Source organism: Aegilops tauschii, chromosome 5 (genome assembly GCF_002575655.3).
Source record: "Aegilops tauschii subsp. strangulata cultivar AL8/78 chromosome 5, Aet v6.0, whole genome shotgun sequence".
NCBI lineage: Eukaryota > Viridiplantae > Streptophyta > Magnoliopsida > Poales > Poaceae > Aegilops > Aegilops tauschii.
The window spans coordinates 466,600,478-466,624,539 of NC_053039.3; positions in this window are offsets into that span (position 1 = coordinate 466,600,478).

Here is a 24,062-nt window from a genome sequence, read left to right on the forward strand (position 1 = left end):
TAAATTTTATTTAACTATCATGGTGGTTGTGAAACATTGAGATGGTTGACAGCATCTCAATCCCAATTAAATGTCATCAATAACCCAACAAAATTAATTAAAAGTAACATAGTGATGAGATTCACATGATAATCCAAGTACTAGATACTCAAGACGTCCATAACCGGGGACACGGCTAACCATGATTAGTTTGTACACTCTGCAGAGGTTTGTGCACTTTTCCCCACAAGACTCGATCTCCTCCGTTGGATTACTCGCACTACAGGGTGTTTGAGTAACGGATGACCGAGACACAGTCTTTCAGAAGTGTTTGCACCTTACGTATGGGTAGACAGTTACACCTACTTTCCCCTACATCTGCTAGTCTACCACTGTAAGAGTTCACACAACTTAGTCAACTATGCTAGAGCCCATAATAGCTTGCGGCTGCACACGGAAGTTTCTAGCATGAAAAATCTCATGATCCCTTTGAACCTGGGTGGCGGTCCAAAAGAAAAACAGGCAATCCTGGAATACCCAGGTACCTCAATCCACCCAGATGTGAGTTTTAGTTGCCACCTTAAGTAAACCATTACTAACAATCTCACATCTGTCATGAAAATCTCTCAAACCCAATCCACGTCTACGAGCATAGCATGGCAATGTAACAGCAAACGTAGAAGTAACTCCCAAGGGTTTGATAATAAAACAGGAAATAGGTACTACCTCAACTACTTCCCAATACCCACAATTTAATTAGATCCTAATCATGCAATGTTTGAGGATTGATCTAATGCAATAAAAACTGGGTATGGAAGGTATATGATCAAAGTGTTACTTGCCTTGCTGATGATCCGCAAAACCTAGCGATTCGAAGTAACAAGCGGCACACTCCGGGTACTCCATCGCAAACAAACAAGCATACAAATCAGTACTCATCTAATGCACAGGTAAAACTCGAATGAAAGATCCAACCAGAAAGTTCAACTTAAGAACTCCGGTTTGCAAAAAGAATCAACTCGAAAGAAACAACGAAAGTCAAACGGCGAAAGAAAGAAGCTTCGTTTACTAATCTGGATCTAGGTCAAATTTTACTGTAGCAAAAACTTGTTTGAGTAGGTTAAACGGAAAGAGAATTTCGAGACGAAACTCTAGGCGCTTGAATCGCCTGATTCCGATAAACGAGCGAGAAGTTAAACAAAAACGAAGATTCGATCAGAAATCGAATCTGAGATAATCGCAGACAAATCCGACGAAAAAGAAAAAACGGACGAACGGTTAAAGAACGGACGTTCGTTAACAGAGAAAAACCGACGAACGCGTTCGTTAAAACGAACGGTTCGGTGAACGCTCGCAAAATAATAAAACCGAAAAAAACCGATCTAGGGTTTTTTTTAAAACGAAGGGTTTTTTTAAACAAAAACCGGCAACGACGAACGGGCAGCGAGGCAGTACCTAGTCGGGGCAGTGCTCCGGCGGGGCTCCGGGCGAGGGGCGGCGAGGGGCGCGGGGTGCGGGCTCGGGGGCGGCGAGGCGGCGGCGAACGGCTGCGGCGGCGGCTCGAGCTTCCGGCAGCGGCGGCGAGGGCAAGGCGGGCGGCGGCGAACGAGATGAGAGGAGAGAGAGGGGGGGGGTATATATAAGGGGGGGGGAGCAAGCTTGGAGGAGGGGGCAAGCCGAGCGGGAGGCTGCTCCCGTGGCCATGGCGAACTCCGGCGGCGGCGGGCGCGTGCTGGAGAAGGAGAGGGGCGCGGGCGTGCCGGCGCTCGGCTGGGCTTCGGCCCGGTCGGGCGTCGCGCGTTTTTTTAAATACGTTCCGCGGAAAAATTCGTAGAAAAATAAATAAAAGTCAGAAAAATATAAAATAAAATTTCCCCGTCTAGTTAGAAAATCTAGAATAGGGTGAACATTTTTTAACACAAAATAAATATTTTGAAAACATGCAATATTTTTAATGCAATAAAAATTGCAAATAAAATCCAAATAAATTTCAATAAATGATTTTAACATTTTACCTCCAGTATTTCAATTGTTTTGGAGAAGTCATATTTTCTCCTCTCGTTTATTTTTAAAATGAAATACTTTCCGGAGAGAAAAAAATTAAAATCAAAATCCTCGTCTTATTATTTGATAAAAATCAAATACGAAAATTCGAGAAAATCCCCAACTCTCTCCGAGGGTCCTTGAGTTGCTTAGGATTATCGAGGATTTGTCAAAATGCAATAAAATATGATATGCAATGATGATCTATGTATAACATAGCAAATTGAAAATTTGGGATGTTACAAGAGCGCGGTTGATGGAGTCGTACTCGCAGCGATTCAAATCGCGGAAGATCCGATCTAGCGCCGAACGGACGGCGCCTCCGCGTTCAACACACGTACAGCCCGGGGACGTCTCCTCCTTCTTGATCCAGCAAGGGGAGAGGAGAAGTTGAGGGAGAACTCCAGCAGCACGACGGCGTGGTGGCAATGGAGCTCGTGGTTCTCCGGCAAAGCTTCGCTAAGCACTATGGAGGAGGAGGAGGAGGTGTATGAGGAGGGAGGGCTGCGCCAGGGAAGAGGTGCGGCTGCCCTCCCACCCCTCCACTATATATAGGGGCAAGGGGAGAGGGGGAGGCGCCCTAGGGTTTCCCCTAGGGGGCGGCGGCCAAGCAGATTGGATCTCCCTAGGGAAAATCCTAGGGAGACTTGCCCCCCAAGCCAAGCAGGTGGAGGCTTGCCTCCCAAGTCAGGTGGAGGCACCCCACCTCCCCAAGTAACGTGGGAAAGGGTGTGGGGGGCGCACCACCCCTTAGTGGGCTGGTTTGCCCCTTCCCCTTTGGCCCATGAAGCCCTCCAACACTTGTCGGGGCTCCCGAAACACCTTTTGGTCATGCTGGCCATAGCCTGGTACCCCCGGAACACTTCCGGACTCCAATACCCTTCGTCCAATATATCGATCTTCACCGCCAGACCATTCCGGAACTCCTCGTGATGTCCGGGATCTCATCCGGGACTCCGAGCAACCTTTGGTAACCACATACTATTTCCCATAACAACTCTAGCGTCACCGAACCTTAAGTGTGTAGACCCTACGGGTTCGGGAACCATGCAGACATGACCGAGACACCTCTCCGACCAATAACCAATAGCGGGATCTGGATACCCATATTGGCTCCCACATGTTCCACGATGATCTCATCGGATGAACCATGATGTCGGGGATTCAATCAATCCCGTATACAATTCCCTTTGTCTATCGGCATGTTACTTGCCCGAGATTCGATCGTCGGTATCCCAATACCTCGTTCAATCTTGTTACTGGCAAGTCTCTTTACTCGTTCCGTAACGCATGATCCCGTGGCTAACTCCTTAGTCACATTGAGCTCATTATGATGATGCATTACCGAGTGGGCCCAGAGATACCTCTCCGTCATACGGAGTGACAAATCCCAGTCTCGATTCGTGCCAACCCAACAGACACTTTCGGAGATACTTGTAATGCACCTTTATAGCCACCCAGTTACGTTGTGACATTTGGTACACCCAAAGCATTCCTACGGTATCCGGGAGTTGCACAATCTCATGGTCTAAGGAAACGATACTTGACATTAGAAAAGCTCTTAGCAAACGAACTACACGATCTTGTGCTATGCTTAGGATTGGGTCTTGTCCATCATATCATTCTCCTAATGATGTGATCCCGTTATCAATGACATCCAATGTCCATGGTCAGGAAACCATAACCATCTATTGATCAACGAGCTAGTCAACTAGAGGCTTACTAGGGACATGTTGTGGTCTATGTATTCACACATGTATTACGGTTTCCAGTTAATACAATTATAGCATGAACAATAGACAATTATCATGAATAAGGAAATATAATAATAACCATTTTATTATTGCCTCTAGGGCATATTTCCAACAGTCTCCCACTTGCACTAGAGTCAATAATCTAGTTCACATCACTATGTGATTGTAATGAATCCAACACCCATGGGGTTTGTTCATATCTCGCTTGTGAGAGAGGTTTTTAGTCAACGGGTCTGAACCTTCCAGATCCGTGTGTGCTTTACAAATTTCTATGTCATCTTGTAGATGCAGCTACCACGTGTTACTTGGAGCTATTCCAAATAACTGCTCTACTATACGAATCCGGTTTACTACTCAGAGTCATCCGGATTAGTGTCAAAGTTTGCATTGACGTAACCCTTTACGACGAACTCTTTTACCACCTCCATAATCGAGAAAATGCCTTAGTCCACTAGTTACTAAGGATAAGTTCGACCGCTGTCATGTGATCCATTCCTGGATCACTCTTGTACCCCTTGACTGACTCATGGCAAGGCACACTTCAGGTGTGGTACACAGCATAGCATACTGTAGAGCCTACGTCTAAAGCATAGGGGACGACCTTCGTCCTTTCTCTCTCTTCTGTCGTGGTCAGGTCTTGAGTCTTACTCAATACTCACACCTTGTAACACAGCCAAGAACTCCTTCTTTGCTGATCTATTTTGAACTCCTTCAAAATCTTGTCACGGTATGTATTCATTTGAAAGTACTATTAAGCATTTTTGATCTATCCTTATAGATCTTGATGCTCAATGTTCAAGTAGCTTAATCCAGGTTTTCCATTGAAAAACACTTTTCAAATAACCTTGTATGCTTTCCAGAAATTGTACATCATTTCTGATCAACAATATGTTAACAACATATACTCATCAAAAATTCTATAGTGCTCCCACTCACTTCTTTGGAAATACAAGTTTCTCATAAACCCAAAATCTTTGATCATCTCATCAAAGCGTACATTCCAACTCCGAGATGCTTACTCCAGTCCTTAGAAGGATTGCTGGATCTATGCATACTTGTTAGCATCTTTCAGGATTGACAAAACCTTCTGGTTGTATCACATACAACCTTTCCTCAAGAAAATCGTCGAGGAAACAATGTTTTTTTTGACATCCTATCTGCAAGATTTCATAAATAATGCAGTAACTGCTAATATAATTCCAACAGACTCTTAGCATCGCTACGAGTGAGAAAATCTCATCGTAGTCAACTCCTTGAACTTGTCGGAAAACATCTTAACGACAAGTCGAGCTTTCTTAATGGTGACACTTACCATCATTGTCTGTCTTCCTTTTAAAATCCATCTGCACCCAACAGCCTTACGACCATCAAGTAGTTCTTCCAAAGTCTATACTTTGTTTTATACATGGATCCTCTCTCGGATTTTATGGCCTCGAGCCATTCGTCGGAATCCGGGCCCATCATCGCTTCTCCATAGCTCGTAGGTTCATTGTTGTCTAGCAACATGACTTCCAAGACAGGATTACGTACCACTCTGAAGTAGCATGCATCCTTGTCGTCCTACGAGGTTTGGTAGTGACTTGATCCGAAGTTTCATGATCACTATCATAAGCTTCCACTTCAATTGGTGTAGGTGCCACAGGAACAACTTCCTGTGCCCTGCTACACACTAGTTGAAGTCATGGTTCAATAACCTCATCAAGTCTCCACCATCCTCCCACTCAATTCTTTCGAGAGAAACTTTGCTCGAGAAAGGATCCGTTTCTAGAAACAATCACTTTTGCTTCCAGATCTGAAATAGGAGGTAACTATTTTGGGTATTCTATGAAGATGCATTTATCCGCTTTGGGTTCGAGCTTATCAGCCTGAAACTTTTTCACATAAGCGTCGCAGCCCCAAACTTTTAAGAAACGACAGCTTAGGTTTCTCTAAACCATAGTTCATACGGTGTCGTCTCAACGGAACTGCGTGGTGCCCTATTTAAAGTGAATGCGGTTGTCTCTAATGCCTAACCCATAAACGATAGTGTAATTCGATAAGAGACATCATGGTATGCACCATATCCAATAGGGTGCAGTTATGATGTTCGGACACACCATCACACAATGGTGTTCCAGGCGATATTAGTCGTGAAACAATTTCCACAATTTCTTAATTGTGTGCCAAACTCGTAACTCAGATATTCATCTCTATGATCATATCACAGACATTTTATCCTCTTGTCACGACGATCTTCAACTTCACTCTGAAATTACTTGAACCTTTCAATAATTCAGACTTGTGTTTCATCAAGTAAATATACTCAACATCTACTCAAATCATCTGTGAAGCAAGAACATAACGATATCCACTGCATGCCTCAGCACTCATTGGACTGCACACATCAAAATGTATTACTTCCAACAAGTTGCTTTCTTGTTCCATCTTACTGAAAACGAGGCCTTTCAGTCATCTTGCCCATGTGGTATGATTTGCATGTCTCAAGTGATTCAAAATCAAGCGAGTCCAAACGATCCATCTGTATGGAGTTTCTTCATGCATATCTACCAATAAACATGGTTCGCATGTCTCAATTTTTTCAAAAATGAGTGAGTCCAAAGATCCATCAACATAGAGCTTCTTCATGCGTTTTTATCCCAATATGACTCAAATAGCAGTGCCAAGTATGTGGTACTATCATTACTATCTTATATCTTTTGGCATGAACATGTGTATCACTACGATCGAGATTCAATAAACCATTCATTTTAGGTGCAAGACCATTTGAAGGTATTATTCAAATAGACAGAGTAACCATTATTCTCCTTAAATGAATAACCGTATTGCGATAAACATAATCCAATCATGTCTATGCTCAACGCAAACACCAAATAACAATTATTTAGGTTTAACACCAATCTCGATGATAGAGGGAGCATGCGATGCTTGATCACATCAACCTTGGAAACACTTCCAACACATATCGTTATCTCACCTTTAGCTAGTCTCCGTTTATTCCGTAGCCTTTTATTTCGAGTTACCAACACTTAGCAACCGAACCGGTATCTAATACCCTGGTGCTACTAGGAGTACTAGTAAAGTACACATTAATATACTTCTGTCGACCTTGCCTGCCTTCTCATCTACCAAGTATCTAGGGTAGTTCTGCTTTAGTGACCGTTCCCCTCATTACAGAAGCACTTAGTCTCGGGTTTGGGTTCAACCTTGGGTTTCTTCGCTGGAGCAGCAACTGATTTGCCGTTTCATGAAGTATCCCTTCTTGCCCTTGCCCTTCTTGAAACTAGTGGTTTTACTAACCATCAATAATTGATGCTCCTACTTGATTTCTACTTTCGCGGTGTCAAACATCGCGAGTTGCTCAAGGATAATCATGTCTATCCCTGATATGTTATAGTTCATCACGAAGCTCTAATAGCTTGGTGGCAGTGACTATGGAGAACCATCACTATCTCATCTGGAAGACAACTCCCACTCGATTCAAGCGATTGTAGTACTCAGACAATCCGAGCACATGCTCAACGATTGAGCTTTTCTCCCTTAGTTTGCAGGCTTAAGAAACTTGTCAGAGGTCTCATACCTCTTGACGTGGGCACTAGTCTGAAATCCCAATTGCAGTCTTTGGAACATCTCATATGTTCTGCGACGTTTCAAAACGTCTTTGGTGCCACAATTTTAAACCGTTAGCATCACACACTGAACTATCACGTAGTCATCAAAACGTGTATGTCAGATGTTTCGCAACATCTACAGACGACGCTCGAGGTTCAGCACACCAAGCGGTGCATTAAGGACATAAGCCTTCTGTGCAGCAATGAGGACAATCCTCAGTTTACGGACCCAGTCCGCATAATTGCTACTATCAACTTTCAACTAAATTTTCTCTAGGAACATATCTTTAGTAGAACTAAAGCGTAAGCTAAGACATAATTTGCAAAGACTTTTTGACTATGTTCATGATAATTAAGTTCATCTAATCAAATTATTTAATGAACTCCCACTCAGATAGACATCCCTCTAGTCATCTAAGTGATACATGATCCGAGTCAACTAGGCCGTGTGCGATCATCACGTGAGACGGACTAGTCATCATCGGTGAACATCTCCATGTTGATCGTATCTACTATACGACTCATGTTCGACCTTTCGGTCTCTTGTGTTCTGAGGCCATGTGTGTACATGCTAGGCTCGTCTAGTCAACCTAAGTGTTTCGCATGTGTAAATCTGGCTTACACCCGTTGTATGCGAACGTTAGAATCTATCACACCCGATCATCACGTGGTGCTTCGAAACAACGAACCTTCGCAACAGTGCACAGTTAGGGGGAACACATCTCTTGAAATTTTAGTGAGGGATCATCTTATTTATGCTACCGTCGTTCTAAGCAAATAAGATGTAAACATGACAAACATCACATGCAAATCATAAAGTGACATGATATGGCCAATCTCATCTTGCGCCTTTTGATCTCCATCTTCGAGGCGCGGCATGATCACCTTCGTCACCGGCATGACACCATGATCTCCATCATCGTGTCTTCATGAAGTTGTCTCGCCAACTGTTACTTCTACTACTATGGCTAACGGTTAGAAATAAAGTAAAGTAATTACATGGCGTTTTTCATTGACACGCAGGTCATACAATAAATTAAGACAACTCCTATGGCTCCTGCCGGTTGTCATACTCATCGACATGCAAGTCGTGATTCCTATTACAAGAACATGATCAATCTTATACATCACATATATAATTCATCACATCCTTTTGGCCATATCACATCACATAGCATACCCTGCAAAAACAAGTTAGACGTCCTCTAATTGTTGTTGCATGTTTTACGTGGCTGCTATGGGTTTCTAGCAAGAACGTTTCTTACCTACGCAAAAGCCACAACGGTGATATGCCAATTGCTATTTACCCTTCATAAGGACCCTCTTCATCGAATCCGATCCGACTAAAGTGGGAGAGACAGACACCCGCTAGCCACCTTATGCATCAAGTGCATGTCAATCGGTGGAACCTGTCTCACGTAAGAGTACGTGTAAGGTCGGTCCGGACCGCTTCATCCCACAATGCCGCCGAATCAAGATAAGACTAGTAACGGTAAGCAAATTGAACAAATCATCGCCCACAACTACTTTGTGTTCTACTCGTGCATAGAATCTACGCTTAGACCTGGCTCATGATGGCACTGTTGGGTAACGTAGCAATAATTCAAAATTTTCCTACGTGTCACCAAGATCAATCTAGGAGATGCTAGCAACGAGAGAGAGGGAGTGCATCTTCATACCCTTGAAGATCGCTAAGCGGAAGCGTTACAAGAGCGCGGTTGATGGAGCCGTACTCGCAGCAATTCAAATCGTGGAAGATCCGATCTAGCGCCGAACGGACGGCGCCTCCGCGTTCAACACACGTACAGCCCGGGGACGTCTCCTCCTTCTTGATCCAGCAAGGGGAGAGGAGAAGTTGAGGGAGAACTCCAGCAGCACGACGGCGTGGTGGCAATGGAGCTCGTGGTTCTCCGGCAGAGCTTCGCTAAGCACTACGGAGGAGGAGGAGGAGGTGTATGAGGAGGGAGGGCTGCGCCAGGGAAGAGGTGCGGCTGCCCTCCCACCCCTCCACTATATATAGGGGCAAGGGGAGAGGGGGAGGCGCCCTAGGGTTTCCCCTAGGGGGCGGCGGCCAAGCAGATTGGATCTCCCTAGGGAAAATCCTAGGGAGACTTGCCCCCCAAGCCAAGCAGGTGGAGGCTTGCCTCCCAAGTCAGGTGGAGGCGCCCCACCTCCCCAAGTAACATGGGAAAGGGTGTGGGGGGCGCACCACCCCTTAGTGGGCTGGTTTGCCCCTTCCCCTTTGGCCCATGAGGCCCTCCAACACTTGCCGGGGCTCCCGAAACACCTTTCGGTCATGCTGGCCATAGCCTGGTACCCCCGGAACACTTCCGGACTCCAATACCCTTCGTCCAATATATCGATCTTCACCGTCGGACCATTCCGGAACTCCTCGTGATGTCCGGGATCTCATCCGGGACTCCGAACAACCTTCGGTAACCACATACTATTTCCCATAACAACTCTAGCATCACCAAACCTTAAGTGTGTAGACCCTACGGGTTCGGGAACCATGCAGACATGACCGAGACACCTCTCCGGCCAATAACCAATAGCGGGATCTGGATACCCATATTGGCTCCCACATGTTCCACGATGATCTCATCGGATGAACCATGACGTTGGGGATTCAATCAATCCCGTATACAATTCCCTTTGTCTATCGGCGTGTTACTTGCCCGAGATTCGATCGTCGGTATCCCAATACCTCGTTCAATCTTGTTACCGGCAAGTCTCTTTACTCGTTCCGTAACGCATGATCCCGTGGCTAACTTCTTAGTCACATTGAGCTCATTATGATGATGCATTACCGAGTGGGCCCAGAGATACCTCTCCGTCATAAGGAGTGACAAATCCCAGTCTCGATTCGTGCCAACCCAACAGACACTTTCGGAGATACCTGTAGTGCACCTTTATAGCCACCCAGTTACGTTGTGACGTTTGGTACACCCAAAGCATTCCTACGGTATTCGGGAGTTGCGCAATCTCATGGTCTAAGGAAACGATACTTGACATTAGAAAAGCTCTTAGCAAATGAACTACACGATCTTGAGCTATGCTTAGGATTGGGTCTTGTCCATCTCATCATTCTCCTAATGATGTGATCCCATTATCAATGACATCCAATGTCCATGGTCAGGAAACCATAACCATCTATTGATCGACGAGCTAGTCAACTAGAGGCTTACTAGGGACATGTTGTGGTCTATGTATTCACACATGTATTACGGTTTCCAGTTAATACAATTATAGCATGAACAATAGACAATTATCATGAACAAGGAAATACAATAATAACCATTTTATTATTGCCTCTAGGGCATATTTCCAACAGTTACAAGGTGTGAAGTTGAGTCAGACTCAGTGCCCGACCACTGCAGAAGATAGAGAGAAAATGAAAGTCATTCCCTATGCCTCAACCATAGGTTCTATCATGTATGCTATGCTTTGTACGAGACCTGATGTGTGCCTTGCTAAAGTCTAGCAGGGAGGTACCAATGTAATCCAGGAGTGGATCACTGGACAGCGGTCAAGAACATCCTGAAGTACCTGAAAAAGACTAAGGATAAGTTTCTCGTTTATGGAGGTGACAAAGATCTCGTCGTTACGTCGATGCTAGTTTTGACACAGATCCGGATGACTCTAAGTCACAAACCGGATACATATTTATATTGAATGGTGGAGCTGTCAGTTGGTGCAGTTCCAAGCAAAGCGTCATGGCGGGATCTACGTGTGAAGTGGAGTACATAGCTGCTTCGGAAGCAGCAAATGAACGAGTCTGGATGAAGGAGTTCATATCCGATCTAGGTGTAATACCTAGTGCATCGGGTCCAATATGAAAATATTTTGTGACAATACTGGAGCAATAGCCTTGGCGAAGGATTCCAGATTTCACAAAAGAACCAAACACATCAAGAGACGCCTCAACTCCATCCGTGATGAAGTCAAGGAGAGACATAGAGATTTGCAAAATACACATGGATCTGAATGTGGCAGACCCGTTGACTAAGTCTCTTCCACGAGCAAAACATGATTAGCACCAAGACTCCATGGGTGTTAGAATCATTACATTGTAATCTAGATTATTGACTCTAGTGCAAGTGGGAGACTGAAGGAAATATGCCCTAGAGGTAATAATAAAGTTGTTATTTATATTTCCTTATATCATGATAAAAATCTATTATTCATGCTAGAATTGTATTAACCGGAAACTTGATACACGTGTGGATACATAGACAAACACAGTGTCCCTAGTAAGCCTCTACTAGACTAGCTCGTTAATCAAAGATGGTTAAGTTTCCTAACCATAGACATGTGTTGTCATTTGATGAACGAGATCGCATCATTAGGAGAATGATGTGATGGACAAGACCCATCCGTTAGCTTAGCATAATGATCGTTAAGTTTTATTGCTACTGCTTTCTTCATGACCTATACATATTCCTTTGACTATGAGATTATGCAACTCCCGGATACCGGAGGAATACCTTGTGTGCTATCAAACGTCACAACATAACTGGGTGATTATAAAGATGCTCTACAGGTATCTCCGAAGGTGTTTTGTTGGGTTGGCATAGATCGTGATTAGGATTTGTCACTCCGAGTATCGGAGAGGTATCTCTGGGCCCTCTCGGTAATGCACATCATGATAAGCCTTGCAAGCAATGTGACTAATGAGTTAGTTGCGGGATGATGCATTACGGAACGAGTAAAGAGACTTGCTGGTAACAAGATTGAACTAGGTGTGAAGATACCGACGATCGAATCTCGGGCAAGTAACATACCGATGACAAAGGGAGTAACATATGTTGTCATTATGGTTCGACCGATAAAGATCTTCGTAGAATATGTGGGAACCAATATGAGCATCCAGGTTCCGCTGTTGGTTATTGACCGGAGAGGTGTCTCGGTCATGTCTACATAGTTCTCGAACCCGTAGGGTCCGCACGCTTAACGTTCGATGATGATTTGTATTATGAGTTATGTGTTTTGTTGACCGAAGATTGTTCGGAGTCCCAGATAAGATCAGGGACATGACGAGGAGTCTCGAAATGGCCGAGAGGTAAAGATTGATATATTGGACGATAGTATTCGGACACCGGAAGTGTTTCGGAATGTATCGGGTACGTATTAGAGTACCGGGGGGGTTACCGGAACCCCCCGGGGGAAGATATGGGCCATAAGAGGGAGGCAAGGCAGCCCACAAGGGGTGCCCCCCCAGGGAAGGAGTCCGAATTGGAATAGGGGAGGGGGTGGCGCCCCCCTTTCCTTTTCCTCCTCCCTCTCCTCCCCCCTTTCCCCTTCCGTTAAGAGGAAAGGGGGGGGGGGGGGCGAATTGGACTTGGAGTCCAAGTGGGACTCCTCCCACTTGGCGCGCCCCTAGGCCGGCCTCCTCCCCTCTCCCTCCTTTATATACGGGGGCGGGGGGGGGGGGGGGCACCTCTAAGACACATCAATTGTTCTTAGCCGTGTGTGGTGCCCCCCTCTAGCGTTTACTCCTCCGGTCATATTGTCGTAGTGCTTAGGTGAAGCCCTGTGCGGATCACTTCACCATCACCGTCACCACTCCGTCATGTTGACGAAACTCTTCCTCGACAATTTGCTGGATCAAGAGTTCGAGGGACGTCATCGAGCTGAATGTGTGCGGAACTCGGAGGTGTCGTACGTCTGGTACTTGATCGGTTGAATCGAGAAGACGTTCGACTACATCAACCGTGTTAAACTAACGCTTCCGCTTTTGGTCTACGAGGGTACGTGGACACACTCTCCCCTCTCGTTGCTATGAATCTCCTAGATAGATCTTTCGTGATCGTAAGTTTTTTTTTTGAAATTGCATGCTACGTTCCCAACATAGTTGTGTCAGCGGTTATGGACGACTTGGATCTTGTTGACTTGGTCATAGTGCAACTTTAACAATAACAATTAAAACTTGTCAACCGTGCGAGTGCCTTGTGGGGTCTTCCTCGTGTGGGATGCGAGGGGGAAGGAACGTTGTGTTATGATTGCGCTAGGTAGGTGAATAGAGTAGATGATGCACATTCCATTTTACTTTTATGCATCTCACATATTATCTTTAATAGATGAAAGTTTTAGCATGTCTCTATGGAATGCTTAGGTGCTTGCGCCGCTAAACCAATTCACCCCTTCCTTTGAAACCTGTTGCATACAATAGTTTAGGTCCTCGTGAATCTTGTTGAGTACGCCATGTACTCACCCTTGCTATAACCATCATTGTATAGGATTGCTACTACTACGATTAGACCAGGGCTGGGTTGGCAAAATCCGTGGGCCTGTGCCGAATTCTAAAATAGGCCCTACCTCACTAAAAAAACTACATAAATATAACTATGTAATAATGTAGAGATCGTAATATCTTGCATAGCAATGGGGAATATGTAAAATCGTACCTTTTTTGGTTGTTCACTTAAATAATAATGTAAAGATCAATTTTACCTATTCTTCAGTTAAATAACATCATTCTTTGTGTTCCTTGAAATAAAATCTTCAATAACATCCTCATAATCAATCTTCTCCAATACTTCACCGAGTTAAGTCCTCGATTTTTTTTTCTTCAAACGCTTTTGGTAAACAGATTCATGTTTTTTAAACGAAGATATGAATTAGATCTTAGAATGCTAATAGATGAAAAAATAAGATTAGCTACAAAGTTTCAGCAAAACTATATACGGAAACGAAATTGGTGCTCACAACCAATGTAAGGGCTCAGGGAATGACCGACTGTCGATGCAACGATGCTTGAGAAATCGGAGATTGTGCGAACAACAAACTTTCCCTGCCTTACTGTCGGCTGCGCTACTGCCTTCTGCTTGAAGTATTCCTATCTCCATTGCTGGCTCGCTGCCTTGATGGCGCTGGCCGTAGCCGCCGCACGAAAAAATGAAGGGAAGGGACGCTTCGGCCGATGGGTCTCGATCGCTATTTTTTTGACGGAATCTTGATCCATAGTTGATCGATGGCAGCCCTAGTATTTTCTAGCTATATAGGGTAGGATTCTTCTACCTTCTTTCCCACACACCCACCCCCTGGTAAAGACGAGGGGCATACATGATTTTATTCTTGACTTATCTAAATTCAACTTATTAGGTTCTCGATGGTTTGGGAATTACGTACACCTTTAGGATAGATTCCAGTTCAAGTATTGCTTCTTTTCGTCGGTTGATGCCCTAGCATAGTATTTTCACGAATTGGGCGGAAATGCTAGTTGTGCGTTCAGTCTCAAATTCTTGCATATTGGATGATTTACCTTAGGGAAACACTTTGCTACAGTAGTCTGATGTGAAGCAATGGTCAGACCCGCCGTACGTCGTGGATTTACATTTTGATCTCATGGCTGCCATCATAAGCCCTATACTAATGACCTGATTTTTTTGCCCACCTTCCCATAATCTCTCCCTGAATTAATCTCCCGAACAAACTCTCCCCCATCTCCTCTGCCCGTGCATGCTCAGCGCCGAGCTTGGCATGCTCCTCGCCGCCACAACTCCCTCCCTAGCACGAGTTGGTTACCCGCCCATCAACGGCCTCCGCCCATCTCGTCGGTGTGCTGCGCGGGGACTAGACAACACCTACTCACCGACAACATCGTAACCTCCGTCATCGTCGTGCTCAACTCCACCAGGATCGGGCCCTAATGTTGAAAATATGCCCTAGAGGCAATAATAAAGTGGTTATTATTATATTTCCTTGTTCATGATAATCGTTTATTATCCATGCTATAATTGTATTGATCAGAAACTCAAATACATGTGTGGATACATAGACAACAAACATGTCCCTAGTGAGCCTCTACCGGACTAGCTCGTTGATCAAAGATGGCTATGGTTTCCTAGCCATAGACATGAGTTGTCATTTGATAACGGGATGTGATGGACAAGACCCAAACTATAAACGTAGCATATGATCGTATCAAGTTTATTGCTATCATTTTCTGTATGTCAAGTATCTGTTCCTATGACCATGAGATCATGCAGCTCACTGACACCGGATGAGTAACTTGTGTGTATCAAACGTCGCAATGTACTGGATGACTATAAAGATGCTCTACAGGTATCTCCGAGGGTGTCTGTTGAGTAGGCATGGATCGAGACTGGGATTTGTCTCTCCGTATGACGGAGAGGTATCTCAGGGCCCACTCGGTAATACAACATCACAATAAGCTTGCAAGCAATGTGACTAAGGAGTTAGCCACGAGGTCTTGTATTACCGAACGAGTAAAGAGACTTGCTGGTAACGAGATTGAACTAGGTTTGAAGATACCGAGATCGAATCTCGGGCAAATAACATACCGATGGACAAAGGGAACTGCATGTGGGATTAGCCGAATCCTTGGCATCGAGGTTCGACCGATAAAGATCTTTGTAGAATATGTGGGAACCAATATGGACATCCAGGTCTCGCTATTGGTTATTGACCGTAGAGGTGTCTCGGTCATGTCTACATTATTCTCGAAACCGTAGGGTCCGCACGCTTAACGTTCGGTGACGCTAGAGTAGTATTGGGATATTCACGTTGGTGACTGAATGTTGTTCGGAGTCCTGTATGAGATTCCGGACGTCACGAGGAGCTCCGGAATGGTCTGGAGGTAAATATTTATATATGGGAAGTCATATTTTGGCTACCGAAAAAGTTTCGGGTTTTACCTGTATTGTATCGGGAAGCTTCTAGAAGGTTCTGAAAGGTTCGAAGGTTCCGGAGGGTTCCGGAGGAGTCCGGAAGGGTACCTCCAGCACATAGGGCATGCATGGGCTGTAGGGGGCGTCCTAGCCTTATTGGGCCAGGTGCACCAACCCCATAAGGCCCATCCGCCTAGGGGAAGGATAACCCTAAGGGGGAGGGCCCTCCACTTGGCTTGGAGGGCACTCCTCCCCCTTTGGCCGCCTCCCCTCCTTGGAGGAGGGGCTAGGGCTGCGCCCCCAGCCCTCCAACACCCCTATATATAGTGGGGAGGAGGTGCAAGGGCTGGACACAACAATTCCCACACCATGCGGCCTCCTCTCTCTCTCGTTCTTCCTCGTTCGTAGTTCCGGAGGCGCTTGGCGAAGCCCTGCTGGGATTGCTCCACCACATCTCCACCATGCCGTCGTGCTGGTGGAGATCCCATCTATTTCTTCTTCCTTGCTTGCTGGATCAAGAAGGAGGAGACGTTATCGAGCCGTACGTGTGCTGAACGCGGAGGTGTCGTCCGTTCGGCGCTACATCGAATTGGATCGTGATCGGATTGCGAAGAGTACGACTACATCAACCGTGTGTTATACGCTTACGCTTAGCGATTTACAAGGGTATGTTGATCCAATCTCTCCTCTCGTAGATGTCCATCTCCTAGATTGATCTTGGTGAGCATAGGAATTTTTTTGTTTCCCATGCAGCGTTCCCCAACAGTGGCATCATGAGCTAGGTCTTTGCGTAGATGACATCACGAGTAGAACACAAAGGAGTTTGTGGGCGTTGATATTCAGATTGCTTCCTTCCTTGGTCTTTTCTTAATTCAGCGGTATTGTGGGATGAAGCGGGCCGGACCAACTTATATGTCCACGTACATGAGACCAGTTCCGTCGACTGACATGCAACTTGTTGCATAAAGATGGCTGGCGGGTGTCTGTCTCTCCCACCTTAGTTGAATCGGATTCGACAAAGGCGGTCCTTGTAGAAGGTTAAATAGCAACTTGAATATCACCGTTGTGGCTTTGCGTAGGTAAGAATGGTTCTTACTAGTCACCCATAGCAGCCAAGTAAAACTTGCAACAACAAAGTAGAGGACGTCTAACTTGTTTTTGTAGGGTGTGTTGTGATATGATATGGCCCATGACATGATGAGATATATTTGATGTATGGGATGATCATGTTTTGTATAGATTATCACGACTTGTATGCCGATGAATACGGCAACCGGCAGGAGCCATAGGGTTGTCTTTAATTATTGTATGACCTGTGTGTCAATCATTAAGCGCTATGTAATGCTTTACTTTATCACTAAGCGGTAGCAATAGTTGTAGAAGCATGGTTGGCGTGACAACCTCGATGGCGATACAATGATGGAGATCATGGTGTCATGCCGGTGACGATGGAGATCATGCCGGTGCTTTGAAGATGGAGATCAAAAGCACAAGATGATGGCCATATCATGTCACTTATGATTTTCATGTGATGTTAATCCTTTTATGCATCTTATTTTTCTTAGGACGACGGTAGCATTATAAGGTGATCCCTCACTAAAATTTCAAGATAAAATTGTGTTCTCCCAAGTGTGCACCGTTGCGAAAGTTCGTCGTTTCAAAGCACCACGTGATGATCGGGTGTGATAGACTCTACGTTCGCATACAACGGGTGCAAGCCAGTTTTGCACATGTGGAACACTGATGACCCACAAGTATAGGGGATCTATCGTAGTCCTTTCGATAAGTAAGAGTGTCAAACCCAACGAGGAGCAGAAGGAAATGGCAAGCGATTTTCAGCAAGGTATTCTGCGCAAGCATTAAAATTATCGGTGACAGATAGTTGTATGATGAGATAATTCGTAACGGGTAACAAGTAACAAAAGTAAACAAGGTGCAACAAGGTGGCCCAATCCTTTTTGTAGCAAAGGACAAGCCTGGACGAACTCTTATATAAAGCAAAGCGCTCCCGAGGACACATGGGAATTATTCTCAAGTTAGTTTTCATCATGTTCATATGATTCGCATTCGTTACTTTGATAATTTGATATGTGGGTGGACCGGTGCTTGGGTGCTGCCCTTCCTTGGACAAGCCTCCCACTTATGATTAACCCCTCTCGCAAGCATCCGCAACTACAAAAGAAGAATTAAGGTAAATCTAACCATAGCATGAAACATATGGATCCAAATCAACCCCTTACGAAGCAACGCATAAACTAGGGTTTAAGCTTCTGTCACTCTAGCAACCCATCATCTACTTATTACTTCCCAATGCCTTCCCCCTAGGCCCAAATCATGGTGAAGTGTCATGTAGTCGATGTTCACATAACACCACTAGAGGAAAGACAACATACATCTCATCAAAATATCGAACGAATACCAAATTCACATGATTACTTATAACAAGACTTCTCCCATGTCCTCAGGAACAAACGTAAATACTCACAAAGCATATTCATATTCATAATCAGAGGAGTATTAATTATCATTAAGGATCTGAACATATGATGTTCCACCGAATAAACCAACTAGCATCAACCACAAGGAGTAATCAACACTACTAGTAACCCACAGGTACCAATATGAGGTTTTGAGACAGAGATCGGATACAAGAGGTGAACTAGGGTTTGAGAGAAGATGGTGTTGGTGAAGATGTTTAGGGAGATTGACCCCCTCCTGATGAGAGGATCGTTGGTGATGACGATGGCTTCAATTTTCCCCTCCTGGAGGGAAGTTTCCCCGGCAGAATAGCTCCGCCGGAGCCCTAGATTGGTTCTGCCTCGAGACGGCGGTGCTTCGTCCCGAACGCTTCCTTCTGATTTTTTCCAGGTCAAAACACATCATATAGCATAAGATGGGCATCGGGGGCCTGCCAGGTGGCCCACAAGGCAGGGGCGCGCCCAGGGGGGTAGGGCATGCCCTCCACCCTTGTGGATGGCAGGTGGCTCCCTCTGGTGCTTTCTTCGCCCAATAATTTTTATTTATTCCAAAATGACTCTCCGTGATGTTTTAGGACTTTTGGAGTTGTGCAGAATAGGTCTCTAATATTTCCTCCTTTTCCAGTCTAGAATTCCAGCTGTCGGCAGATAATACAATATTGTGCTATAAGTATTGTGCTAAGAGAGAAAAGGCATAAGTATTGTGCTATAATGTGTAATAACAGCCCATAATGCAATAAATATCAATATAAAAGCATGATGCAAAATGGACGTATCAAACACTTGGGTTAAACTTGACGAGTCTAGCATGTACAGACATGGCCTCGGAACACAAGAGACTAAAAGGTCAAACATGAGTTATATAGTAGATATGATCAACATGGAGATGTTCACCATTGAAACCACCTCATCTCACATGATGATCGGACTTGGGTTGGTGAATTTGGTTCATGTTACACTCGGACAACCAGAGGGATGTTGATTTGAGTGGGAGTTCTTAGGTAATATGATTAATTAAACTCATTATCTTGAACAATAGTCTAGGTTATCTTTGCAAACTATGTTGTAGATCAATGGCTCGCGCAGTAGCTCCCCTGAATTTCAATGCATTCCTAGAGAAAGCTAAGCTGAAAGATGATGGAAGCAACTTTGTGGACTGGGCCCGTAATTTGAGGATTATCCTCACGGCTGCCCAAAAGTCTTATGTCCTTGATGCACCGCTTGGTGCGCCACCCCCTCCAGCGACTGTGGACGTTGTGAACGCCTGGCAGTCGCGTGTTGATGACTACTCAATAGTTCAGCGCGCCATGTTGTAGGCTTAGAACAAGGACTTCAAAGGCGTTTTTGAACGTAATGGAGCATATGAGATGTTCCAGGAGTTGAAGTTTATTTTTGAGAAAAAAATGCCCGGATAGAGAGGTATGAGACCTCCGATAAGTTCTATGCCTGCAAAATGGAGGAGAACAACCCTGTCAGTGAGCATATACTCAGAATATCTGGGTATTACAACCATCTGGCTGAGTTGGGAGTTGAGCTCCCGCCTGAGGCGGTCACTGACAGAGTTCTTCAATCGCTACCACCTAGCTATAATAGCTTTGTGTGTTCAACTATAACATGCAAGGGATGAACAAGTCAACCTCCGAGTTGTTCGCGATGCTGAAAGTCACAGAGGCAGACATCCAGAAGGAGCATCAAGTGTTGATGGTCAATAAAACCACTAGTTTCAAGAAGAGCAAGGGAAAGAAGGGAAACTTCAAGAAGAGTGGCAAAGCAGTTGCCCCTCCCGTGAAGAAACCCAAGGCTGGACCCAAGCCGGAAACTGAGTGCTTCTATTGCAAGGGAACTGGCCACTGGAAGCGGAATTGCCCCAAGTATCTGGCTGACAAGAAGGGGGCCAACGTCAACAAAGGTATATATGATATACATGTTACTGATGTGTACCTTACCAACTCTCGTTGTAGTGCCTGGGTATTTGATACCGGTGCGGTTGCTCACATTTGCAACTCTAACAGGAACTACGAAATAGACGAAGACTGGTGAAGGACGAAGTGACGATGCACGTGGGAAATGGTTCCAAGGTTGATGTGATCGCCATCGGCACGCTCGCTCTTCGATTACAATTGGGATTAGTGATAAGCCTGAATAATTGTTATTTAGTGCCTGCGTTGAGCATGAACATTATATCTGGATCTTGTTTAACGCGAGATGGTTACTCATTTAAATCAGAGAATAATGGTTGTTCTATTTATATGGGTAATATCTTTTATGGTCATGCACCCATTGTGAGGGGTTTATTCTTATTAAATCTCGATAGTGATGATACACATGTTCATAACATTGATGCCAAAAGATGTAGAGTTGATAATGATAGTACCACTTTCTTATGGCACTGCCGCTTAGGTCATATTGGTGTAAAGCTCATGAAGAAACTCCATGCTGATGGAATTTTGGAGTCACTTGATTTTGAATCACTTGACACATGCGAACCATGCCTCATGGGCAAGATGACCAAAACCCCGTTTTCCGGAACAATGGAACGGGCGAGTGACTTATTGGAAATCATACAACCTGATGTGTGCGGTCCGATGAGTGTTGACGCGCGCGGTGGATATCGTTACTTTCTCACCTTCACCAATTGTTTGAGTAGATATGGGTATATTTACTTAATGAAGCATAAGTCTAGAATGTTTGAAAAGTTCAAGCAATTTCAGAGTAAAGTTGAGAATCATCGTAACAAGAAGATTAAATTCCTACAATCCGATCGAGGGGGAAAACATCTGAGTTATGAGTTTGGCAATCACTTAAGACAATGTGGAATTGTTTCACAACTGGCGCCACCTAGAACACCACAGCGTAATGGTGTGTTCGAACGTCATAATCGTACCTTATTGGATATGGTGCGTTCTATGATGTCTCTTGCCGGTCTGCCACTATCGTTTTGGCGTTATGCGTTGGAGACAGCTGCATTCACTTTAAATAGGGCACCATCTAAGTCCGTAGATATGACACCGTATGAACTATGGTTTGGCAAGAAACCTAAGCTATCGTTTCTTAAGGTTTGGGGCTGCGATGCTTATGTCAAAAGGCTTCAGCCAGAAAAGCTTGAACCCAAAGCGGACAAATGCGTCTTAATAGGATACCCAAAGGAGACAATTGGGTATACCTTCTATCTCAGATCCGAGGGCAAAGTGTTTGTCGCTAAGAACGGGTCCTTTCACGAGAAAGAGTTTCTCTCGAAAAAATTGAGTGGGAGGAAGATAGAATTTAATGAGGTTGTTGAACCTTTACTTCAATCAGAGAGTAGCACAACACAGAAAGATGTTTCTGTGGCACCTATGTCAGTTGAAGAGGAAGCTAATGATAGTGATCATGAAGTTTTAGATCAAGTTACTACCGAACCTCGTAGGTCGACAAGGATACATACTGCTCCTGAGTGGTACGGTAACCCTATCTTAGACATCATGTTGTTGGACAACGATGAACCTACGAGCTATGGAGAAGCGATGCTGGGCCCGGATTCCAAAAAATGGTTAGAGGCCATGAAATCCGAGATGGGATCCATGTATGAAAACAAAGTATGGACTTTGGAAGTATTACCTGAAGGGCGAAAGGCCATTCAGAATAAATAGATCTTCAAGAAGAAGACAGACGAGGATGGTAATGTCACCGTCTATAAAGCTCGACTTGTGGCAAAGGGGTTTTCACAAGTTCAAGGAGTTGACTATGATGAGACTTTCTCACCCGTAAGGATGCTTATGTCCGTCAGAATCATGTTGGCAGTAGCTGCATTTTTTGATTATGAAATCTGGCAGATGGTGTCAAAACAGCGTTCCTTAATGGTTTCCTTAAGGAAGAGTTGTATATGATGCAACCGGAAGGTTTTGTCGATCCAGAGAATGCTGACAAAGTGTGCAAACTCCAGCGATCCATTTATGGACTGGTGCAAGCATCTCGGAGTTGGAATCTTCACTTTGATGAGGTGATCAAAGCGTTTGGGTTTATACAAGTTTATGGAGAAGCTTTTGTTTACAAGAAAGTGAGTGGGAGCTCTATAGCGTTTCTAATATTATATGTGGATGACATATTGCTGATTGGGAACAATATAGAACTTTTGGAAAACGTGAAGGAACATTTGAACAAGAGTTTTTCAAAGAAGGACCTAAGAGAAGCTGCTTTCATATTAGGCATCAAGATCTATAGAGATAGATCGAGACGCTTAATAGGACTTTCACAAAGCACATACCGTGATAAGATTTTGAAGAAGTTCAAAATGGATCAGTCCAAGAATGAGTTCTTGCCTGTTTTGCAAGGTCTAAAGTTGAGTAAGACTCAATGCCCAGCGACTACAGAGGATAGAGAAAAGATGAGTGTCATCCCCTATGCCTCTGCAATAGGCTCTATCATGTATGCGATGTTGTGCACAAGACCAGATGTCAGCCTTGCCATAAGTATGGCCGGAAGGTTTCAAAGTGATCCTGGAGTGGAACACTGGACGGCGGTCAATAATAACCTTAAGTACCTAAAAAGGACAAAGAAAATGTTTCTCATTTATGGAGGTGATCAAGAGCTCGTCGTAAAGGCTTACATCGATGCAAGCTTTGACCCTGATCGGGATGACTCTAAGTCTCAAACCGGATACATATATATTCTGAATGGGGGAGCGGTAAGCTGGTGCAGTTCCAAGCAAAGCATGGTAGCTAATTCTACATGCGAAGCGGAGTACATAGCTACCTCAGAGGCAGCGAATGAAGGTGTCTGGATGAAGCAGTTCATGACAGATCTTGGAGTTGTGCCCAGTGCACTAGACCCAATGACTCTGTTCAGTGACAACACTGGTGCCATTGCTCTGTCTAAGGAACCAAGGTTTCACAAGAGGACCAGGCACATAAAGCGACGCTTCAATTTCATCCGCGATGCGATCAAAGAGGAGAAGATAAACATTTGCAAAGTACATATGGATCTGAATGTTGTAGATCTGTTGACTCTCTTCCACGGGCAAAACATGATCAACACCAGAACTATATGGGTGTTAGATTCATTACCTTGTAATACTAGATTATTGACTCTAGTGCAAATGGGAGACTGTTGGAAATATGCCCTAGAGGAAATAATAAAGTGATTATTATTATATTTCCTTGTTCATGACAATCGTTTATTATCCATGCTATAATTGTATTGACTGGAAACTCAAATACATGTGTGGATACATAGACAACAAACATGTCCCTAGTGAGCCTCTACCAGACTAGCTCATTGATCAAAGATGGCTATGGTTTCCTAGCCATAGACATGAGTTGTCATTTGATAATGGGATCACATCATTAGGAGAATGATGTGATCGACAAGACCCAAACTATAAAAGTAGCATATGATCGTATCAAGGTTATTGCTATCGTTTTCTGTATGTCAAGTATCTGTTCCTATAACCATGAGATCATGTAGCTCACTGACACCGGATGAGTACCTTGTGTGTATCAAACGTCGTAATGTAACTGGGTGACTATAAAGATGCTCTACAGGTATCTCCGAGGGTGTCTGTTGAGTCGGCATGGATCGGGACTGGGATTT